General features: G+C 41.2%; 1 protein-coding gene across 5 annotated transcripts in view; it reads left to right on the plus strand.

Annotated features, from left to right (window-relative positions):
- The window catches only part of Dlgap1 (DLG associated protein 1), a 705,387-nt gene that overhangs the window by 272,918 nt on the left and 406,126 nt on the right, over positions 1-26,343 (plus strand). For all 5 annotated transcript variants that reach the window (XM_032901733.1, XM_032901736.1, XM_032901735.1 and 2 more), the window contains exon 3: positions 24,009-24,101. The gene's annotated coding sequence lies outside the window, so the exon portion shown is untranslated. The remainder of the gene's footprint in view (positions 1-24,008; positions 24,102-26,343) is intronic.

Below are 26,343 nucleotides of genomic sequence, written 5' to 3' on the forward strand. Positions count from 1 at the left end.
AACCCAAGGAAGTAGAGATATAGTCCAACTGTGGCACACATCTGTAATCCCAGCACTTAGAAGGTAAAAGTAGAAGACCCGGGGTTCAAGGTCATCCTCACCTGGCGACTGATTCAGAGAGAGGAATACTTGGGTGGGGCAGGAGTATTACACGAAACATCAACCTTGTTTTGTTGTTGTTTTGTTGTTGTTTTGTTGTTGTTTTGTTTTGTTTTTATGCTCAAAATGAGAGTGAATGTTTGAATTAGCAATAGAGTGACAGAGTGTCTTCAGATCACAGAGACACATCACTCAGTTGTGTCACCTCAGCCAGTCACTCTTCCATGACAAAACCCCATTGCCATTAGTGAAATGGTTGTACTGGCAACTCTAATCTCACAGAGTCTTTGAATGTACCACATGACACATGTATGAAGCAAGGTTCACACACTGACCTTAGACAAGGTCTCTCCTAGATCATTCAGTGATACTTTGGGATTGTTACGCTCCGGTCTTTGTCTTGTTTCTTAATAAAGCCCTTGAATGTAGATCAATTGGTCACTTAGTGCACAGGAAGGTCTTATGGAGTTGTCTCAGCCAACCTCAAACTTTTGATTCAACCTATGTACCACCCATATGTGTACTTTTTGTCTACAAAAAGAAATTGAAAATAATAAGAAAAAGTCTAAGTTTGACATTAGCTGCCTTCCAATTTCAGCCAGTCCTGTATCCCTAAAGAGTTCTGACAGTCTTCCAACTCATGCTAAGGAAGGTATGTATTGCACCAATAACACCTATAGCCTTGTAGTTTTAAGAACCTTTTGTGAGTCTCAGATGTTTAGGAATTTGTTTGATTCTAGAAAGAGCAATTTACAATAAAAAGGAAATATTTTTATCTTTATTAACTTGAGTATTTCTTATTTACATTTCGATTGTTATTCCCTTTCCCAGTTTCCACGCCAACATCCCCCTAACCCCTCCCCCTCCCCATCCTCTGCCCATTACCACCCTAACTCCAACAATCACGTTCACTGGGGGTTCACTCTTGGCAGGACCAAGGGCTTCCCCTTCCACTGCTGCTCTTACTAGGCTATTCATTGCTACCTATGAGGTTGGAGCCCAGGGTCAGTCCATGTATAGTTTTTGGGTAGTGGCTTAGTCCCTGGAAGCTCTGGTTGGTTGGCATTGTTGTTCATATGAGGTCTCAAGGCCCTTCAAGCTCTTCCAGACCTTTCTCTGATTCCTTCAACAGGGGTCCCGTTCTCAGTTCAGTGGTTTGCTGCTGGCATTTGCCTCTGTTGGCCTCCACTTCTTTGCTTCATCCATCTTATCTAATTGGGTGGCTGAATATGTATGGGCCACATGTAGGGCAGGCTCTGAATGGGTGTTCCTTCTCCTCTGTTCTAAACTTTGCCTCCCTATGCCCTGCCAAGGGTATTCTTGTTCCCCTTTTAAAGAAGGAGTGAGTCATTCACATTTTGATCATCCCTCTTGAGTTTCATGTATTCTGTGCATCTAGGGCAATTCAAGTATTTGGGCTAATAGCCACTTATCAATGGGTGCATACCATGTGTGTTTTTCTGCGATTGGGTTACCTCACTCAGGATGATATTTTCCAGTTCCATCCATTTGCCTATAAATTTCATGAAGTCATTGTTTTTGATAGCTGAATAATATTCCATTGTGTAGATGTACCACATTTTCTGTATCCATTCGTCTGTTGAGGGCATCTGTGTTCTTTCCATCTTCTGGCTATTATAAATAAGGCTGCTATGAACATAGTGGAGCATATGTCTTTGTTATATGTTGGGGCATATTTTTGGTATATGCCCAAGAGAGGTATAGCTGGGTCCTCAGGTAGTTCAATGTCCAATTTTCTGAGGAACCTCCAGACTGATTTCCAGAATGGTTGTACCCGTTTGCAGTCCCACCAGCAATGGAGGAGTGTTCCTCTTTCTCCACATCCTCGCCAGCATTTGCTGTCACCTGAGTTTTTGATCTTAGCCATTCTCACTGGTGTGAGGTGAAATCTCAGGGTTGTTTTGATTTGCATTTCCCTTATAACTAAAGATGTTGAACATTTCTTTAGGTGTTTCTCAGCCATACGGCATTCCTCAACTGTGAATTCTTTGTTTAGCTCTGAACCCCATTTTTTAATAGGGTTATTTGTCTCCCTACGGTCTAACTTCTTCAGTTCTTTGTATATTTTGGATACAAGCCCTCTATCAGCTGTAGGATTGGTAAAGATCTTTTCCCAATCTCTTGGTTGCCATTTTGTCCTAACAAGAGTGTCCTTTACCTTACAGAAGCTTTGCAGTTTTATGAGATCCTATTTGTAGATTCTTGATCTTAGAGCATAGGCCATTGGTGTTTTGTTCAGGAAATTTTCTCCAGTGCCCATGTGTTCTTTTATTCTATTCTTTTCTTCTATTAGTTTGAGTGTATCCGGTTTGATGTGGAGGTCCTTGATCCACTTGGACTTAAGCTTTATACAGGGGATAAGCATGGATTGATCTGCATTCTTCTACATACTGACCTCCAGTTGAACCAGCACCATTTGCTGAAAATGCTATCTTTTTACCATTGGATGGATTTGGCTCCTTTGTCAAAAATCAAGTGCCCATAGGTGTGTGGGTTCATTTCTGGGTCTTCAATTCTATTCTACTGGTCTATCTGTCTGTCTCTGTACCAGTACCATGCAGTTTTTATCACTATTGTTCTGTAATACTGCTTGAGTTCAGGGATAGTCATTCCCCCAGAAGTCCTTTTTTTGTTGAGGATAGTTTTAGCTATCCTGGGTTTTTTGTTATTCCAGATGAGTTTGCCAATTGTTCTGTCTAACTCTCTGAAGAATTGGATTGGTATTTTGATGGGGATTGCATTGAATCTGTACATCGCTTTTGGTAAAATGGCCATTTTTACTATGTTAATCCTGCCAATCCATGAGCATGGGAGATCTTTCCATCTTCTGAGGTCTTTTTCAATTTCTTTCTTCAGGAGTTTGAAGCTCTTATCATACAGATCTTTTACTTGCTGGATTAAAGTCACACCGAGGTATTTTGTATTATTTGGGACTATTATGAAGGCTGTCGTTTCCCTAATTTCTTTCTCGAACTTGTTTCTCTTTTGTGTGAGAAGGCTACTGATTTATTTGAGTTAATTTTATACCCAGCCACTTTGCTGAAGGTGTTTATCAGGTTTAGTAGTTCTCTGGTGGAACTTTTGGGATCAAGCTTAAATATACTATCATATCGTCTGCAAATAGTGATATTTTGACTTCTTCTTTTCCAATCTGTATCCCCTTGATCTCCTTTTGTTGTCTGATTGCTGTGGCTAGAACTTCAAGAACTGTATTGGATAAGTAGGAAAAGAGTGGGCATCCTTTTCTAGTCCCTGATTTTAGTGGGATTGGTTCAAGTTTCTCTCCATTTAGTTTAATGTTAGCAACTGGTTTGCTGTATATGGCTTTTACTATGTTTAGGTATGGGCCTTGAATTCCTATTCTTTCCAGGACTTTTATCATGAAGGGGTGTTGAATTTTGTCAAATGCTTTCTCAGCATCTAATGAAATGATCATGTTGGTTTTGTTCTTTCAGTTTGTTTATATAATGGATTACGTTGATGGTTTTCTGTATATCAAACCATCCCTGCATGCCTGGGATGAAGCCTACTTGATCATGGTGAATGACTGTTTGATGTGCTCTTGGATTCAGTTTGCCAGAATTTTATTGAGTATTTTTGCGTTGATATTCATAAGGGAAATTGGTCTGAGTTCTCTCTTTGTTGGGTCTTTGTTAGGAGTTATGGGGTTGTTTAACTGGTTTATCTGTTCCTGATTTAACTTCAGTACCTGGTATCTATCTAGGAAATTGTCCATTTCCTGCAAATTTTCAAGTTTTGTTGAATATAGGCTTTTGTAGTAGGATCTGATGTTTTTTTTTTTTAATTTCCTCTGATTCTGTAGTTATGTCTCCCTTTTCATTTCTGATTTTGTTAATTTGGACACACTCTCTGTGTCCTCTCATTAGTCTGGCTAAGGGTTTATCTATCTTGTTGATTTTCTCAAAGAACCAACTTTTGGTTCTGTTGATTCTTTCTATGGTCCTTTTTGTTTCTACTTGGTTGATTTCAGCTCTGAGTTTGATTATTTCCTGCCTTCTACTCCTCCTGGGTGTATTTGCTTCTTTTTGTTTAGAGCTTTTAGGTGTGCTGTCAAGCTGCTGTCATATGCTCTCTCCTATTTCTTTCTGCAGGCACTCAGCTATGAGTTTTCCTCTTAGCACAGCTTTCATTGTGTCCCATAAGTTTGGGTATGTTGTACCTTCATTTTCATTAAATTCTAAAAGTCTTTTAATTTCTTTCTTTATTTCTTCCTTGACCAGGTTATCATTGAGTAGAGCATTGTTCAACTTCCATGTATATGTGGCGTTCTTCCCTTATTGTTATTGAAGACCTGCTTTAGTCTGTGGTGGTCTGATAGGGCGCATAGGATTATTTCTATTTGTCTGTATCTGTTCAGTCCTGTTTTATGCCCAATTATATGGTCAATTTTGGAGAAAGTACCATGAGGTGGTGAGAAGAAGGTATATCCTTTTGTTTTAGGATAGAATGTTCTATAAATATCTATTAAGTCCATTTGGTTCATGATTTCTCTTAGTCTGTCTATGTCTCTGTTTAATTTCTGTTTCCATAATCTGTCCATTGATGAGAGTGGGGTATTGAAATCTCCTATTATTATTGTGTGAGGTGCAATGTGTGCTTTGAGCTTTAGTAAGATTTCTTTTATGTATGTAGGTGCCCTTGTATTTGGAGCGTAGATATTTGGGATTGAGAGTTCATCTTAATGGGTTTTTCCTTTGATGAATATGAAGTGTCCTTCCTTATCTTTTTTGATGATTTTTAGTTGAAAATCGATTTTATTCGATATTGGAATAGCTACTCCAGCCTGCTTTTTCAGCTCATTTGCTTGGAAAGTTGTTTTCCAGCCTTTCACTTGAGGTAGTGTCTGTCTTTGTCTCTGAGGTGTGTTTCCTGTAGGCAGCAGAATGCAGGGTCCTCATTGTGTATCCAGTTTGTTAATCTATGTCTTTTATTGGGGAGTTGAGACCATTGATGTTGAGAGATATTAAGGAATAGTGATTATTGCTTCCTGTTATATTCATATTTGGATGTGAGATTATGTTTGTGTGCTTTTCTTCTCTTTGTTTTTTAAAATAAAGGGGGATTATTTTGCTGGAGAAAAATGATCTTATTGATTTGTTTGTGCCTGGCTTCTTCAAAGCATCTTTTGAATTAGTTTCTTACAAGGGAGACATTAAGAATAAAGTTAGTGATACCCTTGAAATTAAAAATTATTTCCAGAGAATAGAATAATACAATATGCTCCCTGAATATCTGGTTCTGTTTCAAATAGGGGTAAAGGTTTCCTAAACACCACAGGAGAAAATAAAGGTATGTGAGGCTTCTGGACTTCAGGAGAACCTGAGTTTTCCCATTATTAAAGGATTTTGACAAAGAAAAGACTCTCCATGTGACTCATTTTCTGAAAGAAGATGAAGGAGAAAAGAGAAGGAACATAGGAAAGTTTGCTCTCTCTTCTTCTGCTTGTCTCTACTTCTGTGTCTCACAGAAAAGAAAAAGACCACATAAGTCAGAAGCAAACATGAAGATGTACTAAGAGCTCCTAGAAATCAGGAAAGCATTCATCAAAGCATCAATACAGTGCCATCTATGTATTATCTCCAACTGGCAAAAGCTAAAGCATCAAAATCAAACGCTGGTGAAGAGACCAAGACATTAAGACCCTGGAGTAAGCTTTCACCTAGCTGGAAAATATTCCTCACAGATCTATGATGTTAAATATGTGGACTCAATAGTCTAACCACTATACTACTGTGGCTCACCCCTATTAAACATTATGAGTACAAGAGAAAATGTGTGCTACTATGCACCAAGGCTACTACAGTCGGCAGGTTTGCCAGTGTATAACTAGCATAGTACATGATGGAGTATAAGAAGCAGTAGCTTAGGGGAATGTTAAATATTATGTGCAGAACTTCAAAAACAGTATAAAAATGTTATAAGCAGAAATATATGTAAGCAAACTCTGTGACAAAACTTCAAAGGTACGTGTGTTTGTGTGCAGAAGGTAGGCATCAGGACATATTTTAAATGTAGTATAAAAGTAAACATGGTGGAAAATGAGACAGAAAATAACAGAAAAACATTCATTTAAGCCACCTAAACTAAACAGGAACATTCCATCTGTAGGACTATAATACCTAGAAACCAAAGTCTTACTCAGGGAGGTAAGTGTTAAGCCCAACCTGAGAACAAGTAGGTGCTGTTCCTTCTCATCAGAAGCTAACTGGTATACCAGATGGACTTGAACCTACCAAGCTGGTGCCACTGCTGCTAGAGGCCAGAGCAGTGTTTGCTTTGACTTACAGGCATTACATCTTCTAGAAAATGAAAACAGATATGAAGCCCCTTTTAAATGAAGATGGGATAACCATTTTATTTAATAATTTAATTAATTAATTATTAATTAAATAATACATGTTACTGTTTAATAACAAGGCTTAAACAGGCACTTATTTTATTTATGATTACATGAAAAGAATGTTTTTATTTTGAAACTTGATCTTTTTTTATTGAAAGGAGGGTCCAGGTTACTAATAATAGTAGTGAGGTTGTAAAAATGAACAACAGGGGGTCACCCATGCCAGGCACAGCACTCAATTTCAATCCCGGACCCAAGAAGTTCATTCTTCTTTTATGCTAGCTACTGATAAACATGATTAATTCTGATTATTAAACTTCCCATTACTATTTTAAATTATTTAGATGTTTTGTGATGTCTCTTGGTGTTGAGTCATGCATGAGGCGGGTCTCCAGGCAAAATTTAGCACTCTTTCTCTCCACTGTGAGAAGTGGGAAATAGACATCCATTGAGCCCCTGCCTCCCGTCACCTTAATGACACCCTATTTAGGAATATTTTAACAGGGGACCATGAAAAGAGCTAATCTTATACAAAGGGTATATAATTTGCTGGTGGTAGAATTTCAAGCTTCCGGAGCTATGTGAGTGTCTGTGGGTGACAGGTGTGTGGGTGTGTGCCTGTGTGTTTCTGTGCCTGCATTCCCCAGAGAAGTGTAGTCACCGATCTGGGTACCAGCTGATCCTGAATCATAACAGAAGCATCTTTTTTAATGACCTCATCATCTGAGAAACAAACTCCCAAACTGACCTGATTACCTAATTTTAGACTAATCTAAAAGTACTCACCAGGTATCAATATGTTCAAATTCATGAACCATCACATAGTCATCCCATGTGGAAAAAGATATTGTCCCCCAAAGTCATTAAACAGAGTCAGATGGACATGTCTGAAAAAAAAAGCCACTTCAGAATAATCAGTGAAAACGGCTTTTCGAAACAAGATTGGCTCGTTTGTACAATAATCACATCTTCTAAATACATTAAATATTAATCTGTGTCCTTAATCAGATAAGCCTTAAGGGACAGAAATTTTTACAAGCTAAGTGTTAGGTAGAGCCTACTGGGCAAAGGTGACATATCTTGGCGTTGCCATGCAAGCCCCAATTTTCTATGACTCCATCTACTGCGGGAATTGTAACTTTGGGCAAATGTTTTTGTGATTAAGTTGCTGGCTGTAAAATATTTCCAAATGCTCAGGAGGAGGAGGAGGAGGAGGAGGAGGAGGGAGGAGGAGGAGGAGAGAGGGAGGAGGAGGGAGGAGGAGGAGGAATGGAGGAGGAGGAGGAAGGAAGGAGAAGGAGGGAGGAGAAGAGGAGGAAGGAGGAGGAGGAGGAGGAGGGGAGGAGGAGGAGGGGGAGGAGGAGGAGGGGGGGGAGGGGGGGGAAGGGAGGAGGAGGAGGAGGAGGAGGAGGAGGAGGAGAAGGAGCTCTATCCTTAGTTGAATAGAACAGACCAGGCTTAGGTACACCCTCTGCATAAAACTTAGAGGATAGTTTTTATAGCTCAAAGGCTTCTGACAGAAAGAGTCCTTGATTTTGGAAAGATTCAGTCAGCGTTCCTTTCCAGTTCTTTCCTGTTTCCTGCAAACTAATAATTTCCTTTTTGAAGTTCTAAGGTTTTTCCATCAAGCTCTCATACAGTAGACCCAGTTGCCCTTTGGCGGTGAGTAGGGGCACCGCATGTTCAGCTTCAGATCATAGCTCCTCGTAGGTTCTTTCCTGCTATGTTTGCTCGAGGCTTAGTAGGGTCAGACTCTGAATCATTTTAATGACTAAGCCAATTGTCAGCATGGTAAAGCAGGTGCCACAGCTGGGGGCTGTGGACTGATTTGGATTACTTATCATTTGGTATTTTCCTTTGACCTCCTTTAAATCCGTTCTGGTGACCTTTAAATCGGTTACTCTCATTATTCTGCCTTCATAATAAGTTCCTATTCATTAGCTCAACAATTTCTTATTGAATGTCCTTAATATTATGTGCAGGTTATACAGAAAATGCTCTGTCCAGAGTAGTTTATTGTTCAGCTTGGCCAGTTTGGATGAAGGCTGTTGGTATCCACCCAGTTGCCCCATTATGACCAACGTCCTCATTCATCAGCCATTAGAATGGCAGGTGCCAGCTCTCTCTGTGTCACCTTTGCTTATGGTGGTGACTCCATACAAGGATAATCATTCTCTGCAGGGCAACCCACGTTCGATGAGTAGGCACTGATGGGAATACAGAGGACTAGCCTTCTTGCCTTAGTGTCCATCACTCTGAAGAATGATCCAGATAGAGAGACTTGAAATAACTTTGGCGGTTTTCCACAGGCACATTCCAGGGACACTCCACAAATCTTCGTTTCACCAGCAAAGCTCTAGAGTGGTAACCCAATACTCAAGTAAACGTCAGGACATCAACTGCTAGAGGTATTCTTTGGGGGTTCCTGCAGTTACTACAGCAGTTGTCTCAGCTAGCACCCAGAGAAGCAACCTAATTTGAGCAACAACAAAAAATATCTGGTATTTAAAAAAATTCTACAATTTAACTTGTGTTCATAAGTTGGTTCTCCATAAGTGGCTACATTGTACATATAGTGGTAACAACAATGTGCTATGCTGGTTTTTTTATCTGTTAATTGATACATAATAATTACTTCTTTTGAAAAGTAAGCCTAGTCCTTGCTGCTCCAGCAGAGTTTACACATAGCTCCTTCACTGGTAGGACTTTCTCATATCAAACATTAAAGTAGCCTTAACTGAGTGTTTTACCCATTAACAGAGAAAACACTGACAACTGAACAGCCATTGTTACCCTTCATTGCTTTGTGTCTATAACACAAGAGGAATGCTCTTATACTTTCTTCCATTTAGACCACAAAGGGAAGGTAAGGGCTCACCTCAACCCTACAACAATGGTTTTCAATTTGTGGGTCATGAGCCTCTTGGCAAACCTCTACCTCCAAGAGTATTTACATGGCAATCATAACTAGCAAAGTTTCAGTTATGAAGTAGCAACAAAAATAATTTTACAATTGGGGTCTCTACACATGAGAATCGGTATTAAAGGGTCATATCATTAGGAAGTTGAGAAACACTGCCCTAGAAGGAACTGGCAGGAAATGGGTGGCTCTGCTTCCAGTATCAGCTACATTGACACTTGCCTTCCAGGCATTGTGCCTACAGCTGCCAGAGGGATGTTCCCATGGCTAAGTAGTTTTAGATTTCAGGTTTTGTTTTTTGGAACCTTCTTAATGAAAAGGAGAAAGGGATCTAGCACCTTTCCTATGATGGAAATCTAAGGACTTACTTACTTTGATAAGAAGTAATCATTTCTATCCCCAAACTCCAGGGAAAATAATGTATCAAGTCCTAGAGCTTACTATTTTCTTTCTCAGTATTCAATTCAGATTATCAAATATTTGTTGAGCACCTTGCCCATACAAGACCTGTCCAACACACTTGGGATGCATCAATGAATAAAACAGACACGGTTTTGCCTAAACTCCTGGCTATGGCCCACTGTCTTTCCGTGTGACCTTGTAGGAGCAGGGCTTGGACGGAGGAAAGGAAACTGGTGATGGGAAACAGATTTCTGGATTTCTGTCTGAGAATGCCTTTGAATATGCTCTCTCATTCTCAATACCATGTGGCTCATTAATTTGCTTATAGTATATGGTTGTTTTTACATGACTATTAAAATATGAATTTTAGCTTAAACAGACTGAAAAATCTCAATCAGGGTGAAGAGAAGCTGAAAGTGAAGGGGAAACCACACCATGGGCAGCCATCTTAACTGGGCCATCAGCCTTGTTTGGGGAAATTATTTGAGCTAATCACTTATGTCTATTAAAAATGAAAGAATTCTGAAAACCAATGTGAGTGAATAAAATATCATGTTCTTTCTGCATTTATTTAAGTGTATAAAATTAAAGGCTAAATATCTGATTGTGGAGAAAAAAAATGTTTAGTCACACTGGAGAGGGCCTATAAAAGAAAGAGATAATGTCACTCCTTTAATTACCAGGACATTTAAACCTACCAATGGGAAAGTTTATTTCTCATCAGTATCAATGTTATAAAAAATAATTCTGAAGCCAGAGTGGCTTTTGTTTTTCCAAGGGAGACTTAAAATATTGACAAATATCCAAAAGTTTTCATGTTTATATATTCCATTTTGTCTACCAAAGATTTAAATGGCTGATGAGATTCCTGCCTTGAGGAGGTGACAGAGAGATCAAGATATTAAAAATTGGTGTCAACTTTTATGTCAATGAATGATTACTGATGTTAAGTTAGAGTCAAAGGAAAACTCTATATGATGTCATTCATATTTACCCTGAAAGGGTAACAATCTGCAATAAAGCAAAGATTTCCTTCATGCCAAAGTTTGACAAGACCTTCTTCTCTGTATCATATTTTTATGAGAGTTTGCTAATGACATTATAGCAAAAATATAAAGTGAGGTGTCACAGGGTGGTTGTGATGACCAAGTCCAACTCAAGGAAAACTAGCTGCTGATTTGTTAGAAATCGTGTGGCCACTATGCACAGCTCACTGACTTTCTGAATTAATTTGGTGGTTGAGTTGGGGACCTAAAGCCATAGTTGCTCTATACCTCAATGCATGGGCTGCTAAGAAATCATCGAACTCTGTTCTGTTTAGAGCAAACTGAACTCAGATCCACTTCACAGGAGCTCTAGGTCTTCAGTACACAGTGCAGACTCAAAAACTGGAGTTGTCAGAGACTGTGTCCTCCAGAGGTCTCAGAACACACATTCTCTGACCTACAAGCCCATTCTTCTGTGTACATTGCTAAATATGTATTTGTTTATTTACATTTTATTTATTCACTTTATATCCCAATCACTCACTCATTCCCTGTCACCCCTTCCCACAATCCTTCCCACATTCCCCCTTCCCTTCTCCTCTGAGAGGGTGGGGGCTCCCTGGGTATCCCCCAACCCTAGCCTTCAAGTCTCTTACTGAGGCCAGACAGGGAAGCCCAGCTAGAAGAACGTATTCCACATACAGGCAACAGCTTTTGGGATAGCCTTCCCCCAAATCCTCTCTCCAGTTGTTCAGGACCCACATGAAGACCAAGCTGCACACCTGCTACATATGTGCAGGACGGCCTAGCTAAATACATATTTTTAAGACAGGACTTGAGAACTTTCAATCCATAAAGGGTGAAAGTCAGGAGTGCACTGAGCTATTTCTGTCATGTAAACAGCAAACAGTTCAGGCAGGTTCTGGAGAGGCAGGGGCTGGTGTTCTGCACTGCTGATTAAAGGCAAGGTGAGGTACACTGAAAATCAAAGTGCACATCAGGCTCTTGTGTTCTAAGAATGTCCAGGCAGGCACTTGACACCCACATAAACGTGAAGAGGAAGCAAATCACCACTGAAAAGCCATCCCAAGTATTCCTAGGGCGTCTGCTCTCCCACGGTGAGGATATGGGGTTGAATGTATTACTAACCAGATCAGGCCTATTCTAATGATTGTATAATAATTGCTTCCATTGTTGTTATTTGCTAAGGAATACAGTGGCCCTAAAGAATGGGTTGATAGATGATACATCTACAACACACCCCTGTACCTGGGGCTCAGGTATCATTCCAACAGAGAGTACATAAATAGAATATTCTAAGAGTCAAAGGAAGTTTGCTATGAGATTGTGTCTCCTATGAATGTCACAAGCTACAACCATGATATCCCACCAATATGGCTTCCTAAACATGAGCTGAACAAGGATTACAGCATTCAATATACCAGAGTAGATGGGGATGGCCCTAACCTGACAATAAGAAATACAGAAACTAAGACATGCTGTGAGAGTGGAGCAAATAGTCTTCCCCAGAGAGGAGGACCAGTTGATTTTTCAATACCAAGTGGTCATCTCTGAAAACATACATACAAGTAACATGATACAGACTGAGCAGGCTATATTTATGTATTTAGGAATTTATGTACAGTAAGTGTGTGTATGTATGTATGTATGTATGTATGTATGTATGTATGTATTTGTGTGTGTGTGTGTTTTCATGTGCATGTGTAACACAAATTAACAAACAAAAGGCTATGGGTTGGAAAGTAAGCAAGGGGGTATATCAGAAGGCTTGGAAGGAAGAATGGCGAGGAGAAATAATATAATTATATTATAATCTCAAAAAATAAAAACATAAGTTTTTATAATTTTACTTTTCTTGGATATTTTATGTATTTACATTTTAAATGTTATCCCCTTTGCCCCCTCTTCCGCACCCCCTTCCCCCTCCCCCTGCTTCTATGAGGATGCTCCCACCTCAGTGCCTAGGGCATCAAGCCTTCACAGGACCAAGGGCTTTTCCTCCCATTGATGCTGGACAGTACCATCCTCTGCTGCATATGTGACTGGTACCATGGGTCCCTCCGTGTGTACTCCTTGGTTGGTGGTTTAGTCCCTGGGAGCTCTGGTGGGGTTTGCTTGGTTGATATTGTTGTTCTTCCTCTGGTGTTGCAAACCCCTTCAGCTCCTTCAGCTGAAGGGGACCCCTTGTTCAGTCCGATGGTTAGCTGCAAGCATCCTCATCTCTATCAGTAAGGCTCTGGCAGAGCCTCTCAGGAGACATCCATATCTGGCTCCTGTCAGCAAGCACTCTTGGCATCAGACGTAATCATTTTTTAAAGTGGGCCAAGCACCACAAACAAAAGGACAATCAGGTCTCCCAAATCCCTGCCAAGCATAGCCAAGTGTGCCATATCGATATTCATAGTGTTTCATGCACTGAAAATTATCGTGTTAGTTTCAGAATAGAGATTATGCATGCATTATATGAGGCACTATAATACGAACAAGCGTCAGTTCACCTCGCCAGCTTACAGCTCTAGAAACAAGCTGTTTTTTAAGTTTGGCTACAGAAAACGGTTCACATGTGACAATTGTAAGTCTCCTTGTTAAAGTTACCCTCGAACAATATATACCTTACGATCAAGCCACTCACTTATAACTTTTAAAGAATTCCCTGTGGTTTGTTCTGAAGCATTGCTCACTTAAATGGACTGGGGATTTCATCTGGTGGCCCCAACTTCTTCCTGGAAAACAATATCTGCTTGACGAGAAAAAGAAAAAACATGTGGTCAAGACCTGAAGTGAGGAGGGCATACTCAAAGTTTTCAACTGTGATTTATCTTCTCCACACCAGAGATCTTTTCTGTTAGCTGCCCAAGCTAACCAATCCTGTGTCCGAGTTTTGATCATTAACAATAGTAAAGTTACACACATTTGAAATTTCACGTCCTCTTGAGCCTATCTCAGAGCCCACCTTATTCACATGTGATCTTGAGCAGGTAACGTCATACTCTGTGCCTCAGTCTCTCTCTCTCTCTCTCTCTCTCTCTCTCTCTCTCTCTCTCTCTCTCTCTCTCTCTCTCTCCTCTGTGTGTGTTTGTGTTTCTGATATTTTCCTTTTTTAATTGAAAATATATTCTTCTCTTATACAATACATCCCAATTACAGTTTCCCTTCCTTCCACTCCTCTAAGCTCCCGCCTCTTTCCCCCAGACCCACTCCCTTCCCATTTCCTCTTCAGAAAAGAGCAGGCCTCCAACAGACAACAGACAAACACGACAAAACAAAATACATTAAGACAAGACAAACGTCCTCATATCAAGTCTGGTCAAGATAACCCAATAGGAGGAAAAGGGTCCCAAAAGCAGGCAAAGGAGTCATACACCCACTCCCACTGTTAGGAGTTCCACAAACCACCAAGCTAACAGACATAGCATATACCCAGAGGACCTGGTGCAGACCCGTACAGGTCCTATGCTTGCTGAGTCAGTCTTTGTGACCCACGTGAGCCGTGACTTAGACGGGAGTTTTAAGTGGGGAATAAGTGCATACATAAGTATAGCTTGTGTTGGCCCACTGTGTTTTACTGTAACAGATACCTGGGACGATCAACTTTAAAAGAGAAAAGGATTATTTGGCTCACCTTTTGGGAGGGATCTGGCTATGGTGAGTTTTTCTGTTGCTTTTAGCCTGTGGCTACACGATGGTGAATGTGCATAGCCTAGAGAATGGCTCATCTCACGGCATCTGGCAAATGAGAAAAGACCATGGTGAGCCCCCGGGTTTGGAACTTCGTTGTCTCGAAGCAAGTGTTACCGGGAGTTTGAGATAAACCAAAACATGTGTGTCCCATGGACAGGGTATTTAGTGCACACATGCGTTTCATGAAAGTCATTCCATGGTGCTGGAGAGATGGCTCAGCTGTTAAGAGCACTGACTGCTCTTCCAGAGGTCCTGAGGTCAATTCCCAGCAACCATGTGGTGGCTCACAACCATCTGTAATGGGATCTGGTGCCCTCTTCTGGTGAGTCTGAAGACAGCTACAATGTACTCACAAGGAAGGAAGGAGGGAGGGGGGAGGGAGAGTCACTCCATCGGACGGAAAAGGCAGAGAAAGTGAGACGGAGCCTGCTCTGAGAGCAGTGACGATAGCTGCGCCATCAGCAAGTGGAGGAGGATGCTGACCAGTGTGGTGTAATATCAGCGCAGCAGAGGCAGAGAGGGAGAATCGAGGGAAACCGTGGTGTCCCTTCTGCTGAGGGTTGATAGAGAAATGTCACAGCATAGGTAAGCAGGTAGGGATGCCATCGCAGTAAGCATGCTTCGTGGCTTAGGGGTCACTGGTACCTGTAGCTTGTCTAGAAGCTTGAAGACCACCATTGGCACCCTATGGACCATTCCTGTCTACACTATCTATCCTAGCTGATGATGCTCTTCCCTATGTCTAGAATACACACATGCCCTTGCCCACCTGCAGTGTCCCTAGACAGCCTTGGCCCATGGCTAGCATCAGCTCTTCCGGGCAATCTTAGCTGTACCCCTTTTAGTACTTTGTCTCCTGTTTCTTTCTTCTGCCTTTGCAGCACTTAAGAAAGTCAGAGGGTCAGACATAGCATCTCCAGTGCTAAGTGAGGGATGTGTTTAATGGATTTATTTTTCATCTGAGGAGAAATAGAAAGGTCAAGGGAAGGGCTGGGAAAAAAATTAGAAAGAAATTTAAAAATTAAAGAAAAATTAAATGAGTTTATTAGACACGCCAGTGCTTACCTGGAAAGCCAGCTAGTAGGGAAACAAAGAAGGAGGATAATAAGTTCATGGCCGTTCTGTGGCATTCAATGATTCCCTGCATCAAAAACAAAACCAAAAAACAGCCTACATTTTTTTCATCTGCAATGTTGGGTAAATCTTCTGCTGCTTGGATTTGGAAGTAATAACTGGAGCTGGGCACCCAGCAGTATAGAAGACTTGTCTAGCATCCATGAGGTCCTGCATTTGATCCTAAGCTATAATACCCAGAACAGAAATCACTAAAAAAATAAACAATCGGGGTCTGGAGATAGAGCTCAGTAGGTAGATACCAGCCCATCATTCACAAGGCCCTGGTTCAATCCTCAGCACCGTGTAAACAGGAATGGTGACATACCCCTATAGTTCTAGCACTCAGGATGTAGAGGCAGAAGGTCAGGAATTCACATTGCTTTGGCTACATAGAGATTAAGGCTACCTTGATTACATGAGATGCTATCTCAAAAAAAAATACTTTTTCAAATACCTGATGTGTTAGGATCTTTTCCTCTTTTTTTCTTTGTTTCTTTATTTAATATTTTTAATTTATTTAAATTTATTTATTAAATAAAGTATTTTATTTAATTTTTATTTATTTAAATTTCAAATATCATTCCCTTTCCCAGTTTCCCATCCATAAACCCCCTATCACATCCTCCTCCCCCTTCTTCTATGAGGGTGTTCCCATCCTCAACCACCCCCTTTTTCTGCCTCCCCACCCTGACATTCCCCTACACTAATGGTGTGTGTGTCAAGCCTTGGCAGGACTAAGGGCTTCTCCTCCCATTGGTGCCCAACAAGGCCATCCTCTGCTACATATGCAGCTGGAACCATGGGTCCTCCATGTGGACTCTTTGGATGGTGGTTTAGTCCCCGGGAGCTCTGGTTGGTTGGTATTGGTTCTTATGGGATTGCAAGCCCCTTCAGCTCCTTCAATCCTGTCTCTAACTCCTCCAATGGGGACCCTGTTCTCAGTTCAATGGTTGGCTGCAAGAGTCTGCCTCTTGTCATGCTTTGGCAGAGCATCTCCGGAGACAGCTATATCAGGCTCCTGTCAGCATGCACCTCTTAGCATCCCCAATAGTGTCTGGGTTTGGTAGCTGTATGGATATGGGCTGGATCCCCAGGTGGGGCAGTCTCTGAATAGCCATTCCTTCAGTCTCTGCTCCAAACTTTGTCTCCATATCTCCTCCTTGAATATTTTGTTCCCCTTTCTAAGAAGAGCTGAAGCATCTGCACTTTGGTTGTCCTTCTTCTTGAGCTATGTGATCTATGGTTGGATCTTGGGTAATCTGAGCTTTTGGGTTAATACCCACTTATGAGTGAGTGCATAGCATGTGTGTTCTTTTGTGACTGGCTTACGTCACTCCAGATGATATTTTCTTTTTCCATCAATTTGCCTATGAATTTCATGAAGTCATTATTTTTAATAGTTGAGTAGTACTCCATTGTATAAATGTACCACATTTTCTGTATCCATTCCTCTGTTGAAGGACATCTAGGTTGATTCCAGCTTCTGGCTATTATAAATAAGGCTGCTATGAACACAGTGGAGCATTTGTCCTTGTTATATGTTGGAGCATCTTTTGGGTATATGGCCAGAAGTGCTATAGCTGGGTCCTCAGGTAGTACTATGTTCAATTTTCTGAGGAAACTACAAACTTATTTCTAGAGTGGTTGTACCAGTTTGCAATCCCACCAACAATGGAGGAGTGTTCCTCTTTCTCCACATCTTTGCCAGCATCTGCTGTCACCTGAGTTTTTGATGTTAGCCATTCTCACTGGTGTGAGGTAGAATCTCAGGGCTCTTTTGATTTTCATTTCCCTGATGACTAAGGATATTGGATATTTCTTTAGGTGATTCTCAGCCATTCAATATTCCTCAGTTGAGAATTCTTTGTTTAGCTCTGTACCCCATTCTTGAATAGGGTTATTTGATTCTCTGGAGTCTAATTTCTTGAGTTCTTTGTATATATTGGATATTAGCCCTCTATCAGATGTAGGATTGGTAAAGACTTTTTCCCAATCTGCTGGTTGCTGTTTTGTCCTAATGACAGTGTTCTTTGCCTTACAGAAGCTTTGCAATTTTATGAAATCCCATTTATCGATGCTTGATCTTAGAGCATAAGCCACTGGTGTTCTGTTCAGGAAATTTTCCCCAGTGCCCAAGTGTTCAAGGCTCTTCCCCACTTTTTCTTCTAATAGTTTGAGTGTGTGATTTTATGTGGAGGTCCTTGATCCACTTGGACTTAAGCTTTGTACAAGGCAATAAGAATGGATTGATTTATATTCTTCTACATGCTGACTGCCAGTTGAACCAGCACCAGATGTTGAAAATGCTATCTTTTTTCTACTGGATAGTTTTAGCTCCTTTGTCAAAGATCAAGTGACCATAGGTGTGTGAATTCATTTCTGGGTCTTCAATTCTTTTCCACTGACCTACCTGCCTGTCTCTGTACCAATACCATACAGTTTTCTTTTGTTTTTGTCACAATTGCTCTGTAATACAGCTTGAGGTCAGGGATGGTGATTTCCCATAGAAGTTCTTTTATTGTTGAGGATAGTTTTTGTTATTCTGGGTTTTTTTTTATTCCAAACGAATTTGCAAATTGCTCTTTCTAACTCTATGAAGAATTGAATTGGAATTTTGATGGGGATTGCATTGAGTCTATAGATTGCTTTTGGCAAGATGGCCATTTTTACTATATTAATCCTGCCAATCCATGAGGATGGGAGATCTTTCCATCTTCTAAGATCTTCTCAATTTCTTTCTTCAGACACTTGAAGTTCTTGTCATACAGATCTTTCACTTGCTTGGTTAGAGTTATACCAAGGTATTTTATATTATTGTGACTATTGTGAAGGGTGTCATTTCCCTAATTTATTTCTCACCCTGCTTATTCTTTGAGTAGAGGAAGGCTACTAATTTATATGAGTTAATTTTATATCCAGCCACTTTGCTGTTTATCAGGCTTAGTAGTTCTCTGGTGGAACTTTTGGGGTCACTTAAGTATACTATCATATCATATGCAAACAGTGATATTTTTACTTCTTCCTTTCCAATTTGCATCCCTTTGACCTCCTTTTGTTGTCTGATTGCTCTGACTAGGACTTCAAGTACTATATTTAATAAGTAGGGAGAGAATAGGCAGGCTTGTCTTTGTCTAGTCCCTGATTTTAATGGGACTGCTTCAAGTTTTTCTCCATTTAGTTTGATGTTGGCTACTGGTTTGCTGTATATTGCTTTACTACACTAAACTGAAAGCTATAATTTATACACAGAAGCCATGGTGCAGACTCAGGTGTCCCTGCACTTGCTGCTTCAGTATCTGTGAGTTCATGTGAGCTTTGCTCAGTTGATCTAGAGAGCCTTGTTGTCCTGATGTCCTCCATCCCCTCTGGCTCCTACACTCTTCCTCTCTTCCATAGTCTAAATCATATTAGTCTATGGCAGGTTGTCTTGGTCATTGACTAATCTAGAAAAACTCAGTCCATTGTGGGCAGTGCCATTCCCTAGGCAGAGGATCCTAAACAGTTAAAGAGTAGAGACAGCAAGCTGAGAGGAAGCAAAGAAGAAAACAATTAGAACTGCATGCTTTTATTTCTGTCTGCTCTTCATGGTGGATGTGATGTGACTAGCTGCCAGAATTCCTGCTTTGACCTCCCCTCAATGATAGACTATAAACTGAAATTGGAAGCTGAATAAACCCCTTTTCCTCTAAGTTGCTTTTTGTCAGGATGTTTTATCACAACAACAAAAATTAAATTAGAACTGTTTGTGAAGATAAGAACTTTTGTTTAAACTTAATTGAAAAATAAAAATAGTGTATGATTTTTGTAGATGACAAGTTGGTATATATTTTACACATGAGTTGGGCACGGTAATTGTGTTGTTGCTATAGCAACCCTTAATGGTTTGAGAGGAAACCATTCCTCAGGGCTTGTTAGTGACTGATTTCATTTTTTAAAAAGCACTTTATGTGACTAGCAAGCAATTGAAATTATACCTTCCCAATTTGAATTGTTAGCATGCCAAGGACAGAAGCAACAGCAGAAAAGAAGTCATGTAACCTAGAAAACTAGTAGTAGAAAGCAAAATTGCAACAGTGTGAGGGAATGGTTGACTTGTTTGACATGGGCTCCTGTGTGAAGTTGATGGTGGTCTAAGTAACTCATACAGTAGCCATGCAAACATCCCTTCTGCCCACCAGACATATATAGGTAGGAGTCACCATGGCTCATGACCACCAGTCATGACCCAGCACTCTCTTCTGGCCTGCATGGGCACATGTGCCTATATGCACAAGGTTAGGTACTTTTAAAAGAAATCGGTAGAGCAAGTGAAGGAGAATGTGAACTCTGTGGCCACAGACTCCTTCAAAAGCTACTCTGTCTTTGGTCCATCTCCCTTTGGCCATTCTGATCAACACCATTTATCTGGGTGCAAAAACCACATTCTCTGCCCAAAACTCTAAGTCACCCCAAATCCTGAAATTGGTTTTCAGTTTATCCTCAGGAAGTTCCTTTGGAATACCTATGTTTCTGTGATGAGCACATCTGGCCCCGTGATTGTTCCTTGTTGAGTGCCCAGCATGGGCCAGCTGCTATGTTGAATGTCTTAGCCTACATGATTGTACTCATTCCTCAGTACAGATCTATCTCTGCTATGAGTGCATATCATGTGCTTTTGATAGAGAGATGAAGTGATCTCTCAGGGGCACGTGATTGAAGAGGCTGATAGGTTAAGAGGCTGATGACTTCCATCTTACCACTCTTCCTACAACCAGAGCAGTAAGGGCCCACCTAGCTGGCTTGGGGTTTGAGGGATACAGTGTATCCATGTTGAGGAATGTATGAGCTATAAGGCATGGTAGCAGGAGGCCTATAATGGTTGGAGTGTTCAGCTGAGACCCCTTGCCTCTCCACATCCCTAGCAGAACAAGAGACAGAGAGGAGACTGAACTGAGTGGAGGAGCCTTTCCACCAAAGAGACCCACTCCCTACTTCTCAACCTCCTCTCCCAAAGGTTATGTCTTCTAGAGCCAACCAGTGCATGATTCTGTGGGCGTCATCTCACGTTCATGTAGTAACACCAGTCTAACAAGAGAGGAAACTTGTATTTTTGTTATATCATTTTGTTAAGTATTTGAGAATTTCATCCAGTGCATTTTGATCATATCCACCCAGATCCACTGGTATTTCCTCACCCCTGCAACCTCCTGAATCCACTTTTGTTCCCCATACACTCTTGGGCATCACAGTAACCATGGAGGCATGATTAAACTACCAGGAGCCACACTCTGAGAGCAACTAACTCTACCTCTCCTAGAAACCATAAGTTGCGCATAGCACCTCGGTTCCAGGGTGGGAGGCTCTCAAACCTTTTCCCACTTCATGCTGGAATATCAGCTGGCTTGTTCTTGTGCAGGTCTTGTGCAGGCAGCTGCAGCTGCTGTGAGTCCTGTCCAGCAGTGCTCACCTTTTTCTGCTGCCCTTTCTGTGCTATAACCCATATTTTTCCTTTGTTTTCTATTGGATATCTTATGTATTTACATGTCAAATGTTATCCGCTTTACTGGTTCCCTCTTCTCCCTTTCCCCCTCCCCCTGCTTCTATGAGAATGCTCCCCCTCCCACCCACCCACTCCATCTCAATACCCTGGCATTCCCCTACACTGGGGAAACGAGCCTTCACAGGACCAAGGGCTTCTCCTCCTATTGATGCCAGACAAAACCATATGCGGCTGGAGTCATGGGTTGCTCCATGTGTACTCTTTGGTTAGTGGTTTAGTCCCTGGGAGCTCTGGTGGCATTGGTTGGTTAATATTGATGTTCTTCCTATGCTATTGCAAACCCCTTCATCTCCTTCAGTCCTTTAACTCCTCCATTGGGGTCCGTGCTCAGTCTGATGGTTAGCTGCAAGCATCCTCATCTGTATCAGTATTTTAAAGCACCTTGAGCATCAAGTTAGGACTTCTCTTCATCTATAGTTACCAGATATCACTGCAGGCTCTCCCATGGGGTTCTGTTGTGATACAATTATTGTAGAAAACCTAACTCTGACCATGGAAGGAAAACTGCAGTGAGAAAAAGCTGTCCATGCAGAAGAGTACGATCCATTCCCCAAGCCAAGATCTATCCAGCAACAGCAAAGAAACTCTGACGCTCACTGTGCCAACTCTACTACAGCCAAAGTTTGAGTCCCAAGAACCTCTTTCTGTGACACATGTCCCTACGTGTGCTGCTTATAGCAATGTTTCTTGAAGAAGCCACTTCAGCTACTCCATGTTTGGTTACTATTCTTCATCTGTGAAATGGAACCAATCAAAACAAAATGTCCTCTTACTGGTAGAACAAACTGACTGGCATCAGCAGATATGCTTTCTTCATTGCAAAGTGTGTAACACATGCCTGCTCAAGGGGTATTTCCAGAAGGATTGTGATTTCAAGGGGAAGTCTAGAAAAAGACTCATCGAACCCTTCCAGGAGAAAGCGTATATGTAAGTGGGAGTTAATCTGATGAGATGGTTCAATCCCTGAAACTCCACGGTGAAAATAGAGAAAGCCTCCACACACAAGCTCTGGCACACACACACACACACACACACACACACACACAAAATAAGTAAATGATAGATAGATAGATGTACAGACAGACCTAGATGATAGGTAAGAGATGATGATGAAAGATAGATAAATACACAGATACATTGAAACATACTTGCATACATAATAAGTGATAGATACAGATGATAGATATATAGATACATGATAGATACATAGAGATAGATACATAGAGATAGATGATAGCTACATATATAGATCATACATGTATACATACATACATATAGATATGAGAGAGACAGAGACAGAGGAATCCTGGGTCCAGTTACTTCCTAGATCTGACATTCTCTCACTCTGAGTTAGAAACAAGTTTGAGCCCTTGTCCCTCCTTTACAAAATAGCAATTAGGCGAGATATGTTTCAGAGTTTTGATGTGTAGCACCGCATAACAACAGTGAGGTGGGTGATAGGATTCGGTGTCTAGCTAAATGGCTTTAAAGTAAGATTTTTCCACATCATCTCAGGGGGTTCAATCTGACCACATGAATCAGCTGAGGAGAAAGAAGAGTTGAAAGAAGAAGAAAACTTTTACAGCTGAGGAGAAAGAAGAGTTGAAAGAAGAAGAAAACTAAGATTGTAATAAGAAACTCAAGCGCCATTCCTGACTGTGTCGATAAAGGAAGGTGGCACACTCAGCAGGAGCATGTTGAAGATCTCGTTCACACAGAACAGATCTGCTACGCAGGGGAAAGCGCAGACTCAATGTACTCTCTAGTCCCAGTGAGTGTACAGAAAATTGTTTACAAAGAATCATTCACAGAGAATATGCAGAGATAAGCGTGCCAGAAATAAAATATCGTAAGAGGCTCCTGCTGAGTTCTAAGGTTCCCCTGCTCCGTTGCTCACAGAAGAATCAGGGCTTGAAGCCCTGAGTCTAAGGATGCAGAAAAGTAGGTGCCAAACCTGGGCAGTTCCTTGAGTCAGCTGATCTCAAGAGAGGCTGAGGGCACAAGGCATGTCCTTAGACCTTAGGGATCACATCGAGACCTTAGGACTTCCCCACAGGGAGAGATTCTAGTAGGCCGTGTAGGGGCAAAGGCTCAACAGTGTATGGTTGACTACTGACAGCCATGCATCCGTATAGCTAGGAACAAGCAAGAGAGGAAAATGATGTTTGCAGCCTGGTTTCATATCAAAAAGTCATGCGAGTGTCCCACAGGCAGGTTCCTAGACATCTGTGACAGAAACAAATAAACCTTCCCCCAAATTCCTAATGAAGCTCAATGCCCAGCCAGGCTCGTGAAGTAGTAATGCAGGGTAGATAGTGCGGAACTGACTGCCGAGGTTCTGAACTTCTGTGGAAAGCGCAGAGCACTTGAGTGCTGTGGCCTGTGACTACTGAGGAGGGGGATCCCAGCCAGAGAGACTGCCTAAGATGTATACAAAGAAACTAAAGATACACCTGGAAGGTGGGGCAGGAAGAAGAGGGAACACAAACAGAGCCCACTGGTTTTCAAAGTCCCAAGGGCTAGATGATATTCACTACCCCCACTCCAGGGTGCCACTCCAGGAAATTTGTCTGATAGAAACTTGAATATATGGTATGAAATCTGGAACACTGAGGTGGGAATGGGAAAGTAGGGTCTCTCCAAAACAAAATAAGCACATTGAAAAGGATGAAAACTTGTCTCCGAGCTGAGTTTACTTTTAGACTGTGGTAAAAAGGCAAGATAAAACACGGTTCAAAGTGCACAAGGGAAGTGTGTGAAGAGGGACGGACCTCTCAACCTCAGGTCTAGAAACGTTGCTAACCTTTCATGTTGCATTTGCATGTGACAAGCAGACTAAAGTATGAACTGTGCTTCTGACAGGTTACATCTGCTCTGGGGTTTGCTGAATGTCACCTGAAGGCCCCTGTGTCTGCTTCAGAGTGCTCCTGTTGAATGACAAAGACGCTAAGAACAGTAAGTCCAGGTGGGGAAACCCTGTGGGAAGAGCAGGGCCTGTGAGACCCCACCATCCGCCATTAAAACAAAAAGAGTAGCACGTTCCGAGTTGTATTCCCAGAATTCACACCTAACTACTGGCCCCCACTGCATCTCACACACAGACACCACACGCATATACACACGTACAAACAAACACAAACACACACCACAAATACATACATTCACACATACACCACACAAACATAAACACATGCCACACATACACACACAAACATACAAAAACACACATATACACATACAAATACACCACACACATACACAAATAAACATGTATCACATGTGCACCCACATACACCCATACAAGCACACACCACACACACACCACACACACATGCACACATACACACACCACAAAATAAAAACTGTCCTATTTCTCCAGGCTCTGATCTGACAATATTACTTTGAATATATGCTTTAGGTTTGCGGATGTAGCTCAGTGATAAAGTATTTGTCTGTCATGCACAAGGCCCTGGGTGTTGTGCCCAGCAGAATTTCTTGGTGGGTTTATTTATTAGTGTTGGAAAGAAAGCCAAAAAGCATTCACAGCCTGTTTATTGTATGTGAAATTTAAAAAAAAAAGAACTATTTTCTTTCTCCCTGACACCTTTTCCAACACTTGAAGATCCTTTTTTTTTTCTTTTTTTTTTTTTTTGTTCTTTTTTGGAGCTGGGGACCCGAACCCAGGGTCTTATGCTTCCCTAGGCAAGCGCTCTACCACTGAGCTAAATCCCCAACCCGAAGATCCGTTTTCTTTTTTTGTTTTATTTTGTTTGCTAACCTTAACTAGTACAAGGGCTAGATAACATTAACATCTATGAGAAAAAGACCAGGTACATTCAGTACTGGGGAGGGAAGATGGGGAGAGGAGGGTCTGGGGGAATGGCACACTGTCTCCATACCTGTGCTTTGCCATCCTGTGCCATGAAATATTTAAGAGGCAAAAGAAGAAAATTATAGTATATAATAATATGTTAACAATGTATCTTAAAATATTAATACCATAGTAAAGAATTGAGTTTGGGTGATTTCGATTATTTCGATATTCCTTCTTCAGTTACAGTATCTGAAACACAGAAAACACAGAAGACTCATTAATACAAAGTTACTTATTGTTCTGCTGTCAGTGTGGTAACAAACTTACAGAGGGAGAAGCTACCTAGTTGTTACATCCCTATATGTGAGTTGTTTATGATGTGGCCTTACTCTGTTAGTATGCCCTGTACACTGGAGTGTCTATGAACTCCTCAGAAATTGTCTCGAGTGCTCTATTTTGAAATGTTGTTTCTTTGACTCTTGATAACCTTTGAACCATATTACCAAAGCTTTGAGGCTTTTCATTCTAGAAACTGGGGCAGTATGGTCCTGGCATATATGTAGACTATTATGTGACAGAGGGAGGGAAAGGGGGAAAGGAGAGGAAGAGATGGAGAGGGAGAGAGTGTGTGTGTAAATGTTTCAGTGCACAAAAAAAAAGACAAATGCATTGGTAAGTTAATTGACAGAACTGATGATGGTTTTTCCAGCATGCAAGTATGTTTCTTATCTTCCCTAGGGAAACTGCCTTCCTGCCACTTAGACCCTGTCCCCTAGCCTTCCTTCTTCCCTATATCTTTCCTGCTATTAATTTTGCCATGATTTGGAAATATTAGTTTGTTTTCAATGGAGGTACTTTTGCCCTAAATGTTACCTCTTTAAGACATTCGCATCAATATTTTTTTATTCCTAACTATAAAATGAAAGCTGAGTTTTCTATAGAATTGCGTTTCCATGTCATATAGTGAGAGAGAATAACTGTAAAAGCCTTAAAAATAAATTGGTTTCAGATGTGAAGCTATCTGAAAAAGATGGGCTTGAAACAAAGTTAGATCCACAGGTTTCCACCTTCTGTCCTTTCATCTCCCAGTCTCAGTTGTCAGTTCCCCACCCTCTGACCAAGAGTGCAAAGATGAGCTGGACTCAGGGCTACGTCCCAATGTTCTGTCTTCTCCACCAAGGGCAGAGCATCCAAGAACAACCCTGGGGGCCTCTTACACCCACGTAAGAAGCTTTTATCCTACTACCGCTGTCTCCTAGTGCATTTTCCTCCTGGTTCTATAATTTAGGACTATGCTTCCCTAGCATCTGTTACTGTTAATAACTTGTTGATGATGATGATAAAGAAGAAGAGAAGAAGAAGAGAAGAAGAAGAAGAAGAAGA

The sequence above is a fragment of the Rattus rattus genome, chromosome 4 (assembly GCF_011064425.1).
Source record: "Rattus rattus isolate New Zealand chromosome 4, Rrattus_CSIRO_v1, whole genome shotgun sequence".
Lineage (NCBI taxonomy): Eukaryota > Metazoa > Chordata > Mammalia > Rodentia > Muridae > Rattus > Rattus rattus.